Source organism: Drosophila albomicans, chromosome 3 (assembly GCF_009650485.2).
Source record: "Drosophila albomicans strain 15112-1751.03 chromosome 3, ASM965048v2, whole genome shotgun sequence".
NCBI classification, from domain to species: Eukaryota; Metazoa; Arthropoda; class Insecta; order Diptera; family Drosophilidae; genus Drosophila; species Drosophila albomicans.
Window position 1 is genome coordinate 33,469,336 of NC_047629.2, and position 14,603 is coordinate 33,483,938.

The window sequence follows — 14,603 nt, forward strand, 5'->3', positions numbered from 1 at the left end:
CATGGCAGGTAGTGAGTGAGTGAGTGAGTGAACGAGAGCGGGGGACGCAGCGGGGAGCCCAGCAGCGTCGTCGACGCCAACGCTGCCATAAAGCAAAATCAAAAGAGAAAAAAATATACATTGGATGCAAGAAAAAAATAAAACGGCAAAGAAGAAGCAGCTATAAATTCAGCCTGTTCTCATTGCGCTCTTTCAGCATGAGAGTGAGTGAGTAGGCGGCACACAGTGTGCTCGTGTGTGTGTGAGCTGCATGCGCTTGTGTGTGTGAGAGAGACTGGGAGTGCGAGTGCGAGGCAGCACAAAGATCTTGTTGAGCAGGTAACAAAAGCAACAACAACGAGAGCAGGCAGCGACGTAGCAGAGCAGAGCGAACGTTAAAGCAAAACAAAAAATGCAATTGCAGGCATAAAGTCTGAGTCTGAGCTAAGAAAAGAGTGAGAGCGAGAGAGAGTGTGAGTGTGAGAGCATAAGCCTCGCTCTTAGTTACATAGTAAGGATGTATTTATGCCAGTTGACGCAACGCTGAGATACTCTGCAAGTAAGTAAAGTAGTAAGTAGTAGCCAAGTTGAAACTTGCTTGAGCTGGACTTGAGTAGTTGTTAAATAGTAGTAGATGGAGTTTTATTTCTTATACTAGTTTACTACTTTTTCTTGACTACTTTTTAGGCAATACTCTTCTAACTAGCATTCGCTGCACTTCGTTTGATTCTGACCAATTTCACAACGTATTCAAAGTGCTTGCAGCATGCAAACCTGTTTCACAGTAACACGCCCCCTCTCTATCCCCCTCTGTTATCCACACGCAGCAACTGTGCAAACAGGCTCTCAAATTATGCTACATCATTCTCTCTCGCATGCGCCTCCTTCGAATATTTTGCGCGCGCGAAACAGCCGACTAAAAGAGAATTGCAAAATTATGCAAATTGCGTTTCAGTTGCATATAACGTTAGAAAAGTTGATATACTATACAACTATAAACAACTATATTTAAACATGGAATGTTCTTTGTTTGCCTAGTTATCGATAAGTAGGGTCAATCGATCTTTTATCGATCATGAACTAATTAAAATCAATTCACCACGTAATGCTTTTGATACGGAAACGATGTGCTGATAGTGCCATACAATGTGATAAAGATAAAACGAGGCAGTGACATGGCGTGTTGCAAGGATTGCCCAAGATGATGAAATTCAAAGAAAAAACATGAACATGACTGCGCATGCAACAAGCGAAGAGGTGCAAAGCGGACCAGGCGAGGAGAGGGAAGCTAACACACATACACTCTCTCTCACACACTTGAAGAATAACAGAAAAGGAGGCTCGGTTATTTTGATTTATGCTCCACATCGTTTTGCTTTAGTTTGATTTGCAATTTTTTTTTTGTGCTCTTATTCGTCTTCTGTCGTTTTTTTTGTTCTTTATCACAAAGCTTTTTTATTAGGGATTCCAATTACTTGACTGCGAGTCTTTCAGCATTCTGGGATGGTGGAGTGGTTAAAGGGAGGAGGGCGAAGGGAGAGGGAGAGGGAGGGAGGCACAGTGGGGCAGGGGCATTGATTTGGGCCGGTTTGCTGTTGCAGCTGCCTGTTGATTTCTTTTGTTTTGCTTTTCGTTTCTTTCCTTTTTTCTGCAATGGAACTGATTAAGCGTAATGTGAGAACAATGTACATAAATACACACATACATACATACATTCGCAATATTAGCTGAGATATTTTGTTATTCTTTTGCTTGTTTGTCGCGTATTCATTATTTATTTTACTCTTTTACATAATACATCCAGACGTTGGGAACGGTGCGAGATTATTTGGCACCGATTGAAAGATATTTATCATCAGGCTACAGTGACGAATAAAAGTTTTCGTAGACTGCAAATTACAGACATGTATGTTAGATTCTTATTGGGAGGACAAAAAAAATCTTAAAAAAAAGTTTGCATTCTCTTGTCAAACTTTTTTGAATTATCTTAATTTGTACAATCCATATTTAAAAAAAAAATTAATTTCCATAATTCGTTGTTTTATTTGGGTCTCTGCTGAAATGGCACAATTCAAGATGATAAGAACACTCATGCTTTAATATAATACCAAGCACATAAATTGAAATCACTTTAAAGACTCACTTCGAAAACATAAGACACATAATGCCTAAATAAATAAGTCAGTGCGTTGCTTTTGGTGTGTGATCGACTGCTAACTACCCTGTGAAGTTTTTTTTTTACTGATTGTAATCCAATTTGCTACACTAAGATCATAGCTATTGAAATACTATTCTAATAAAATTCATGGTTCCATATAAAAAGTTGTAATGAAAGCAAATATTGTTATGTTTAATAAATTTTAAAAAATGTTGTGACTTTAAATTCAAACTTTTTAAATTGGATTAAAGCTAAAATTCATTTTTGTTTATTATTTTGTTTTTGTTTTATTAACTTATAGAACTTGAATATTAAATTTAAATTGCAAAAGCGTAAAGTATAAGGCTTTCAGCTCTGTATGATATACTGTTTTATAAATTTAGATTAAAACGAATATAATATTTAGGAAGTATTGTTAATTTATGTGGGATTCCACCATTACAAATCCTTGCTCACACCAATTACACTCACTTTGCAAACATTTGAAATTTCATGCAGGGTATCAGAAGCGATGTATACAAATTAAAAGACTTCCCCATTGACATTTCTGGGTCAGCGACCCAAAGAGCTAAACGAACAGTAAACGGAGTAAACGACATCAAGGGAGTTAACCAGAGAGGCGTGGCGGGGGAGTGCGAGCGAGCGAGAGAGAGAGAAAGAGAGAGCAAGAGTCTGAATACAAGTATGTGTGCATGTATTTGTATGTTATGTCGTATGCCAAGTGTCCAAGTGTCCAAGTATCCAAGGCCCAACCCAAGTTTCGAGTGTTGTTGTTGTTGCTGTTGTTATTTGCGAATGGCCTGTTGTTGTTTTTATTGAATATGATTATGTGGCACGCTGCAAACGCGAGCGTAAATTATTTATTACACAATTTTGCAACTGCAGCAGCAGCAGCAGCAACAACAACAGCAATGCGAACAACCACAACAATGAAAACAAATAACAATTTTGCATCGGCGGCAGCCACGCAAAATGTGAAGAAAACGCCGCCGCCCGCTTCAATAAAAATAAATAATAATTCATATTTACTATAAGTAGCAGCAGCAACAACAACATGAACAACAACAACAACCAATTAGGCGTTGTCGCTGCTTAGGCCAAACAACAGTAAATTGTGCGCTTGCGCGCAGTCGAAATGCAAACAGAATGCAGTGGAGCTTAGGGGGAGGAGTGGGGCAAAGGAAGAGGGGGGGTCAGAGAGGGGTGTGTGGTGCATGGACATGTTTGAGCATGACAAAGATGTGAGCTAAGCTAAGCTGACCATCGAATTAAGCGCTCCACTGTCTGTCACTTAAGCAGCTTGAGGGAATGAGGGAGGAGAGGGATGGATGGAGAAGGAACGAGAGCGAAGATCACGCATTTTGTGGGGAAGTTAGCAAAGGGGTCCGTTGCATAATTGGGGTTAGAAAATAGTTCAAAATAGTTCAGCAATTTAAGCAGCATTGGAGCAGTGGAAAGACATTACATAGAAACAAATTGTAGGCTGTTATCGATAGTATGAAATTGAACGATTATTTTCACATGTGCTATTATCGATAGTATGAAATATAATGATTAGAAAATAGTTCAAAATAGTTCAGCAATTTAAGCAGCATTGGAGCAGTGGAAAGACATTACATAGAAACCAATCGTATGCTGTTATCGATAGTATGAAGTTGAACGATTATTTTCACATGTTATATTATCGATAGTATGAAATATAATGATTATTTGCACATGTGATGTTATCGATAGTATGAACTATAATGATTATTTGCACATGTGCTGTTATCGATAGTATGAAATATAATGATTATTTGAATATGGTATCGATAGTTCTCTATAAACTGTGATTGCATTTTATGTACAAACTTATCGATAGCTGATTTCACTTCTAATGCGTGCTGCATGATGTGATAGTATTGTATACTAAAAGTTATCGATGACTGATTTCAACAGTACTTCTATATCGCAAAACTGATTCCCAGATCAGCTTTGATAGCGATCTTTGATGGACTCTCTGACATGCCTAAATTTGGCATGATAAAATATTACAAATATTTTAAGCCTTCACATACACCAATATAAATGAAACCATTGTAATTTGTAATAAGCATAAATGTTGTAAAAGGTTAATACTAGAAAATAGCCACAGCGGCTTAATGATATTCATTGTTTGGCTTTAAAATAATGATTATTGATCAAGTTATGAAACATTAATTTTTCTCCAGATTTAAGAACAATTTGCCAATAATATTTTTTTGGATTTAAATGACTGTTTAGACCCTGACATTGTTTACTTTAGAAGAAAGTAACTTGTTGATAACGTTTCAAGCTTATGTTCATCTTAATTTTCCTTTCAATTGTAAACGCTCTGTATTATTACGTTACAACGTTATCTGCAGTAAAGAAAATAAAGAATATCTTTATCTTTACTACTCTTTACTCAGACTAAAAATAAACAATTATGCGGAACTGCAGTTTGTGTTATCTGTTTTGCATCGTTACTCAAATTTTCTCCATTACGACACTTATCGATAGCATTAGATGGAAGTTTGCCAGGCGCACGCTTAAACGATAAAATCAAATATAATTTTTGCGATAGAAGATAGAAAAAGTTACACTTTCGACGGCCTGCCAGCAACCAATTTTCCCCCGCATCCTGATGACCTGCTCTTGATAAGAGCTCTGAAAGCAGCATAATAACAGCAAGGGGATGGGAAGGGAGGAGGGGAGGCAGTGGCAACATCTGCCCCTTTCCCCAAGCCAATTGCAGCAACTAAACTCAAATGAAGCAAATGGCAAAACGGTTGCCTACACTCGAACTTGGATGGCACTGCGACCAGGGGCCCATCTGTGAGGCCCCCAAGGCAACCTGAAGGGGCCAAGGGCGAAGGGCAAGGAGTGGGGCATGTGGCATGGGGCATGGGTAGCAAGCTGGCAGCAAGTCAAGCAGTCAGAGAGTTAGAGCTCGAAGCTGAAGGCAGCACGCGACCACATCGTCACATGTGCCGCAATCTTTTGCCTCAGTGGCAGGCAAGTCGGGAGGCAACTCGGTGCTCGGTGGCAGCAGCAGCTGCGAAAACGCCAAGAACGTTGACTTTGTGGAAAGCGCAAAAGAAGTCAGAAATAAACAACACACTGTGCGAGAGAGGGAGAGGTGCAGCCAAGAGCATAATGAAGTTGATTGGGATGACGATGATGATGTTGCAGCGACTCGAGGTTTATGCAACTCGATGCGCAGTAAAGTAAAGTAAACGGGGGGAAGCAGTAGGAGCAGGAGCTAGAACAACCGCAGTCTGCACACAGCTGTCTGTTGGACCGTTGACAATTGTTGTGGGCTTTGAGGCCGCTTTTGAGGCATTGGCTTTGGCTTTGGCTTTGGGGTTGCCACACCTTTCAGTGACTTTGATTTTGATTTCGAGCCCATATAGCCCAAAGGAAGCATTCAATTAAAGCTTCAGTCAACCCTCGGCAAAAACTGCCCTGCCACAACACCACAGCAATGCACAACAGCAACAGCAACACTGCACCGCATAACACATCACATCACAGCACATCAGAGCAAGAGCCACATCGACATCAACTGGGTCACTGACCTATCAAGTGCAAGACCTATTGAGCAGCAGCGAGAGAGATAGAGAGAGCGAGTAAGAGCGAGAGAGAACTCTGGCGAGAGGGTTGCCAACTGCCGCTGCTGCTGCTGCTGGTGGCAAATGTTGCCCAGGGGCAGCAGCAAACTCCTCGCCTCGCCTGATACATAAAAACGAAAGCGCAGGCGAAACAAAAAATTAAAATAAACGAAGGGGGCGCCCAAAGTGTTTTGCCAGCCGTGAGAGAGAGAGAGCGCATCAAGGGGTGAGGAGGGGGAGGAGGAGCGAGGCATGTGGAGGCGTATGGGCGCACACTTTAGGTGTCAAAGCGTGCGAACGAAAGAGACAACGAGAAAGGAGAAAGAGAGAGGGAGCCCATTTGTGTGTTTTTGAAAATAAATGTGGCAATTTTATTTACATTTTGCACTGCATCTTTTCACTTTGGCAGGTTGCCCCACGTAACTCTGCGCTGCCACGCCCCTCTCTTTCTGCCTCTTCCCCTCCCTAAATGGGAACTAATTTGTGTTTTGGCCTGTCCCTCCTTTTATTTCCATCAAAGTAGTTGCCCTTTGTGCGCTTGCATCTACTTGCAGCTACTTTTGAGCTTGGCCTCAAGTGCAAGTGCTTGCCCCCAAAGTGGTCACCATTTGGAGGCGACTCCCTTGAATGGTAAATCCGCCAAAAACATACTTCCTCACAAAAATGGGGCGAAACAGTAGCTGCAGTGCAAAGGTAACAGCAAAATGTCATGATTTACAATAAGAAATCTCATATTTCCTCAGGTTGCTATTTACTTTTGTTTACAGACCCTTTACTTTGAAAAAAAATGAAAAAGGGTCTATTAAGATTGTCAAAATCACGAGTTTGCAATTATATTTCTGTCAATTACTCTTAATTTTATTATTATTATATTATATTTAGACTTTTTTATTGATTCTCCCAATTTCACAACGAAAAATAATCAATTAAGTATTACAATATCGCTTATTTTCGAATTTGAGTATCTTCTCTTATCTTCAAAGTAGAAACAACCAACTTAAAATAAATAATAAAGACTATTCTATTGATTCTACAAATTTAACAATGATCGGATTACACAATTTGTTTGTTGAAAATGTTAAAAGCACTATTTTAAATATAGAATACTTTGATTTTCATATAAAGCTTTAGTATAAGATTTACATATTTTGTTTTTAAGATTTTAAATAGTTATGATAATTAGAATTTATTGCCAATTGAAATCTTCTTGTAAAAAGTCAGTTATAATTTAGAAACAATGCCAAAGAATATATTCTTTTTTATCAATTTCTTATTATCAATTAGTCACATAAATGGAAAAGGGTCTTTAACAGTCAAGACTAAACTGTTGCTTTCTTACTTGTTGCTTTTGTTTTGGTTTTTTTTGCTGGCTTCGTCAACAGAACTGAGCTGGCAATGAGCGCCTAAAGGGTTTCCAAACTGGACTCCCTGATAAAACACGCAACACACAAAGAGGCCAAACAGATGGTTGGGCGGACAGACAGACAGGCGGACGGACGGACAGACAGATAGAAGAGCGGACTGATAGGACAGACAGACAATCGAATGAAGCGAAGCAGTGAAGAGAAAAAAAAACTATGTTACAAAGACAGCAAGAAAAGAAAACATTAAAATGGAAAAAACAAACTGACAATACTGAAGAGCTGGCAAACGAAACTGGGCAACTGCCAAGAACGAAGACGATAGGGATTGGAACTGGGATTGGGAACTGCGATTGCTATAGGAGAGAAAGAGTGTGAGAGGGGCAGGGGGACAAGGGGACAGGGGAACGGGACGTGCGTTTATTTTGTGTAAGACAGGTAGCAAGTCGCCGCATCGACTTGGCCATTGTCTGTCCCTGGTTGCTGTCTTCGAAAAGTGCGCAGTTAAAAAATCGAAAGAGAAAGAGAGAGAGAGAGAGAGAAACGAACCACAACAGACAGAAAAAGATCAACATAATCGATGATGTGGTTGTAGTTGCTGTTGTTGCTCTTGTTGCTCAGCACAGTTCAGTTCAGCTCAGCTCGCTGCCCTCTGCCGTAAATGTGTTAAAAAACGCGCAGCGAGATTAAATGAGCATAAAATACAGCGCAGCAAACGCGAAAAAGACTACAAAAAACGCACACACACACACACACACACAACAAAAAAAGTATCTTTAAGATGCCAGACACGAAACACGTCGTCGACTGTGGCGTTCATCAGCAACGACCCTGCTGACTGCCCTGACAGACTGCCCACAGTCTCAGTCTCAGTCCCTGTCCCAAAACCCATTCTCAGTCCCTGTCCCTGTTTCAGTCGAAGATCCAGTCGCAGTCCCACTTGAGTCCCGGCTTGCCCTCGAGCCTTTCGCCAATAAAATATGCATGCTGAGCTCGACTTGAGACCTGCGGCGCGCAAATCGCCGAAGCTGACCAAAGCAAAGCAGAGCTGAGCAGCAGGATCGCTGGAGGAGCTATCAGCGAGGAGAACTTCATAAAGTGAAAATGTGTAGCATATATTTTGATGATGCACTCTAAGTTAGTCAGCGCTCTTAAGACATGAGCAATGAGCTGCAATTGACACTCAAATTTCTTGTTCTTAAATTCCAAATTCAAAATTAAAGAATTTAAATTTCAATGAATTTAATTCTAAACCAAATAAATTTGTTTAAAACTATTAAAGTTATGATTACATTTATTTGATTCGAAATTCTATTTCAGTTCAGCTTAAATCTGTGCTGAAAACATATAAAAAAAATTATTTATTTTTTACTTTTTTGTTAAGAAAATTATTTGAAATAAAATTAAGTAAACATGATACTAATTTACAATTTATATAATACGATTTAATAGTATTTTATGATTTACTTTAGTTGAACATTAAAGACATAAGAAGGACACTGTTATCGGGAATTAAAACTAAGAAAAACTTTTCTAAAATGCAATTTATAGTAAATATATGATGTGTATAAAAACTGAATTGATATTTTATTTTATTTTACCAACTAAAAAAAATTATTTTCAATATAATTATAGAAACTAAATTCGGATTCAAAAACCCCAGCAGAAAGCACTCTCTATTCTGTACAATGAAATTTAGTATTTCTCACAATAGTTAATACATATAATAAATAATAAATAAATATTATACTTAACTACTATAGAATACTCATTAATCCTTGCATAAATTTAGTATGACTATAAAAGGTGACTTCATTTGTTGTTCAACGAGTACTATCCTTAGACTTCTTTCTGTAAATTAACAAAATATTCTTTTCACTTTCTCTCCCTCATAAGCTAAGCAACCCTTTAGTTATTCGTGTAGCGCAGTCAGCGACAGTATCTTTTGTTCCAAAGAAGCAGACAAAAGCTCATCAAAAATTATGCCCCGCAGCCAATGATGAGGAGAAGAAGCAGAGCCCACAGTCTATAGTCCACACACTGTATGGGTTGCCTTCAGTCTTCAGTCTGCAGTCTGCAGTCTTCGCGCTCTCCACAGAAATTATACGCAATCGAAGCCAGCGAGCAGCTTCTGTGCAACAGCAGCCCAAAAAATAAAAGAAGTCGAAAAAGTACGAAACGAAAACCACACTGAGAGGAGGCGGACAGGCGAGCACATCCTCCGCAGATGGCAGGATGAAGTGGAGTGGAGTGGAGAGAAGAGGAGTGAAGCATCCACTCGAAGCTGGCTAACAAATTATGCTCGGCCAGCCATAAAACATTTGTGAAACCAACAGACGTGGCTCGTAGTATCACGATCCCAGGTTGAGGCCGATTCCGAGGTTGAGGCGTGTCAGGGGCGAGACTCGGGCACACGCATGACCAGGCGGATTGGAGGAGAGAGAAAGGGAGAGAGTGTGGAGTAGGGAAAAGAGTGGTGCAGAAGTGACCAGTGACCAGCTAGTTCTCGATCTTGACTTTGGCGCTGCATCAACGCCTTTAAAAAAAACAGCAAACAGCAAACTGCGAAGTGCGCTGGCAAAAGTTTTAATCATGCGTTCGTGTTTCGTTCGCTTTTTGGCCAACTTCTTCTTTCTGGCTGTTGTTTCTCTTATAATGATTGCATTTATCATTTATGCTGCGCGTCAACCAAATTATATGCTTGCGCTTACAGAAAAAATATAAAAGAGAAGTGAACACATTGATTTTTTGTGAAGTTTAACTTTTCTTTTTGTGTTGCATTTAGAGCGAATTCTAAGGCGCATTTGGCGTGTCAACTGATAGCTGCTTGTTGCCACTTTTGACCCAGAGAGCGAGCCAAGCAAAACGAACAAGCTTGGAGCCATCTTCCTGGTCCAATTCAACGCGCGGTTGTTTATGCTTTGATCCCGCCTTGTTGTTGCAACCTTTGAGGTCAGCAGCTTATTGGAGCATGCAGCTTCAAGTTTCGCTTTCAATGGGAGCGGGAGAGAGAAATACGAAGCGATGATAAGATATGAGCTGTGGGGCATGCCGCCCAGCTGGATGTTGGAAGCTGGACTCGACTCACACCTCGGCCAGTTTTGTCAGCAATTACAGTAATTCCAATTAATACGTAGCAGCCGCTGCAGCTTTATCTATAACTCCACACAACTCTCCTCTTTCCACGGCACTTATTTCTTCTAATTTGTGGCGCGTGTTGCATGCCACAAATCTCAACGAGGCTGAGTGTAATGTTGTCTCTACCTACACACACACACACACACATACACACAAAGATAAATTAGCATGAAAGCATAAAAAGTATCTGTGAGTTTGCAACAGTTGAAACAACAACACGCAAAATTATTATATTTACCTCGTTGCAGCTGAAATGATAAATCTACCAGCAACTGTTGCCCCCCTTTTCTCCCCTCTCCACTCTTTTGAGGGGGGATAGGGCAAAGCAAAGCAAAGCAAACCAGTAGCAGGTTGGCTGCAGTTTTCGGTTTCGGGGCTGCAATTATAAATGGCAAAGCGTGCAGCGTCTTTGGTTGCAGGCTGCAGGCAGATAATTGCCCCCGAGGGGGAAATCAACGAGAGTTGCAACTGCCACACGGCCACAAACGTAGTTGCAACGGAAGCTGCAATAGGCGTTCTATTACTTTTTTTGTTGTTTTGTTGTTTCTTTCCATACAATTCTAATAACTGCAGGCGCTTTTTTTTTGTGGCAAAGGAAGCTGCAACAGATAGAGATTTTCGATTGTGCTCCATCATATTTCTTCGAGTGATAAATGCAGTTGTAGCCGAGTATCTTTTGGTCTCTCTCGCAAACACTCTATAATTAGAGTTTGTACAAATTGTTTTTCCGGGTTATATTTCTTATTAATTAATGAAACGAAACTCTATTGACAAAGTGCAACTGAAAGCTGTTCCCTCTATTGTGAAATTTGCATTTTAGATACAAGTTCAAGTGCAACGCAGCGCAGCGCAGCGATTGTATCTGTGAGATACATTTGACGCGATAAGCAGCAAGAAATAACAAATGAGCAAGCTACAGTGGAGTGTGCTCAACTGGGAGATATCCGATACCCATTATGAATACAAACAATATAGTGCGATACAAACTAATATACTGCAAAAATACTAAAAATATACTGACTATTTATGAAAAATTATATAAAACTACTTTCAAAATATACAATATACAATACAAAATATACCAAAATATGGGAAACTGTATAAAAGGCTAAATTTGGTATATTGATAGAGTACTATATTCAAAATATACCATGGAATACAGAATATTCCAAAATACTAATAAATATACCAACGACTATTTTAGGTATATTGATACAGTACACAATATACTATAATGCAAAATATACCAAAATATGAGAAAATGTATAAACGGCTATATTTGGTATATTGATAGAGTACTATATTCAAAATATACCATAATATTCCAAAATACTAAATAATATACCAACGACTATTTTAATACATTCACAATATACTATACTACCAAATATACCAACATATGAAAAATGGATATATTTGGTATATTAATATAGTACTACATTCAAAATATACCATATATACTAGATTGTGAGCCAAAGCAACTTAGACCCGTAGTGAATAGGCTTTTTTCCTCATACAAAACTATTTCTTTTATTCGTGTATAACATACTGGGTAAGCCTTCTTCTGCCTGTTACATACATTTTCTGAAGGCACAAAGTTATAATACCCTTCTACTTTATGGGTGGCGGGTATAAAAAGGCGAGTGAGCGGAACGCTGCCTGCCACATTGTTTGATTAAAAATAAATTGTCAACTTTGACAGTGAAGCGGCAGTTTTATTTATACACACACTCAGCGAAATGGGTGCGCAAAGGAATTTTAAACTCAACTTGGCAAAAAAATAGGGGGATCTGGTAGATACTTTAGAGACTGGAACTGCGCAAAATTGGCATTTTTTTCGTTTATTTTTGGCTTGCAAACGCTGCCAGACATCGGGGAGACTTGCATTTTGTTGTGGCACGCGTTCGGTTTTATTCTTGGCTGATGTCAGTCCAACTAACGGCATCTCATGTCTAATGCTAGAATTGGAAGCGGGAGGGGGAGGCGACCCCCCATGCTCCGCACCAGCACTTTTGCTACTTCATTAACATGCATTAAAAGTACTTTTTTTTGTTGTCTCTTCCGTTCTGTGTGTGTGGACTTCTAATCAGCTGGGCATAATAATTGCATTTATTATACACAAATTGCAGCTGGTCAGGGGCAAAACACAGTTAAACACAGTTAAATGCCACAACTTGTATCATTTATCAACGCCTCATAAGTCCAGACAAGTCTCGAGGTAATCATGATCTGGCACTTTCGAATCGACAAAACGCAAGCAATGAAATTTGTCAACCAAACAAAACAAAAGCTGAAATGACACAACACAAAACTCCAGCCAGGCATTAAAGGTAAATGTAAAATGTGAAATGCTTTCCAGTTTTGCTGAGAACTTTTTCTCGGTCGCAGCTAATAAATCTTATCGCTCAGTACAAAAGTACAAAAGTGGGCTGCCTTATAAGGAAAGGAACTTAATCCTCGCGATGATTTGACGCTTTTAGCGCGCAATTTGTGTAACGTGGAGAATCAACACAAAACGGTTTCTGTCATAACGAAAAATCCCTTACTGATGGCATGACTGACTGACTGACTGACTGATCACTGATCATTAAGGCATTATGAAACAAGTTCATTCCATAAGGTGGCAGATTACTAGAAGTATACAAATTTTGCACTCATTTTTTATATTCTTTATTTTTAAAGTATATAATTTATTATTATCATACATTTTTAATTTAAGTTGAGGTATTTTTATTGGTTTTTTTATATTTTAACTTAATACTTAATTTCTCATCTTAAGCTAGAATATTTTGCAGCGTTATAGAATAATACTGAAAACAACTAATATAAACTATGCTAATATTAGTTGTTTATAGTATTTTATAGCATGATAATATAATTTTAAGGTTCCTTTTTATAATTCCTGCAAATTTGGTTACAATCAGATAAAAATTGTAAAATTTATTTCAGAAATACGGGCAAAGAATGTCTACTTACAACTGGTCTTAGTATCTTTGATTGGTAATTTCTACATTTTCTACTCGAGGATATATTTTTAATGTAGTACTATATCAGTATACTAAATATAGCTTTCAGTATACTTTGGTAAATTAATGTTGTATTAGTTTAGATCATATAAGTACGATGAATGCATCGAGAGAACCTACAGAAAAATCGTTTGTTATTAAGCTTTAGGGAAATCCCTAATTTAATAAAAATCCTCCCCCTTTAGATTGTCGGCAAAGATCACTTGTCAACCAATAACAAATAGAATTATTCAAGAATTGTGTTACTTTTCGTAATTGAAATTTGAATTGTCAATCGTCCGCACTCTTAAGAAAATAAATCGAACTGTTAAGGCAATTATCGAGTTGTTTATATTTCAGCACTGAAGATTTCTTTCCCATGCTCGAAGGTAGCAAATATAATTGTGGTAAATTTATGTTGAATATTTCGTTAAGCATTTGTGGTGCAATATCAATTTTCCCAACACCTATAACGAGAAAGATCAATAAACCCATCGCCATAGAAAAGCTGAATTGAAAACTCATCAAATGGAAATTATGCACGACAATTTCAGAGTGTGTCGATGTGTGTGTGCGTTGAGCATAGGTTTTAGTGACCGTTATTTGACTTTCCCAACATACGAGTAAGAATAATAATCATAACTCGAATTGGAAATTATGTACTTGACAGCGAGTCAAGCCCCCCAATAAGGGCAATCAAACAAGAAAAGAAACAGCAACAGAAACAGAAACAGAACCAGAAACAAACACAAGCACACACAAAAGCAAAAGGAGAATTGTGGCATACGTACAGCATAATAATCTAAATGGTAAACACACAAATATTGGTAAACAGAACGTAAAGAACTCGGTAGAGGGAAGAGAAGCTTTTTTTTATTCTTCATTCTTTTGATTCTTTATAAGGTGACAGCGTGCTTGCAACACAAAAACAAATTGATGGGAGGGAAGGGAAACAACACAAAAAAGTGACATGCAAGTGCAACGCGAATTGGGTCGGGCTACCTGTCCAAAAAGCCGGAATGACTTTACCTTTACCACTACCAATATCATATTTCAATAATTCTTCACTCACACACTCACACATGAACAGTAATTTGTTTAATCAGAGGGTCAGACGGCGCGTGGGCGGATAGATAGATATGGCAAAGATAGTCATCGGGTTTGCTTAATTGTCGTGACAAGTTGACAGTTCGCATGAAAGCCCATCCATTGTTCGATCAAACTCAAAACTTCTTTTCTTTCGCTTCCCTCCTCGTATTAAGTTTCGACAAATTTTCATTTTGTTTCTTTGTTCTCGCTTTTCATACATATTCATTCCTTCACTTCGGTTTTCAGTTATTAAACATATACT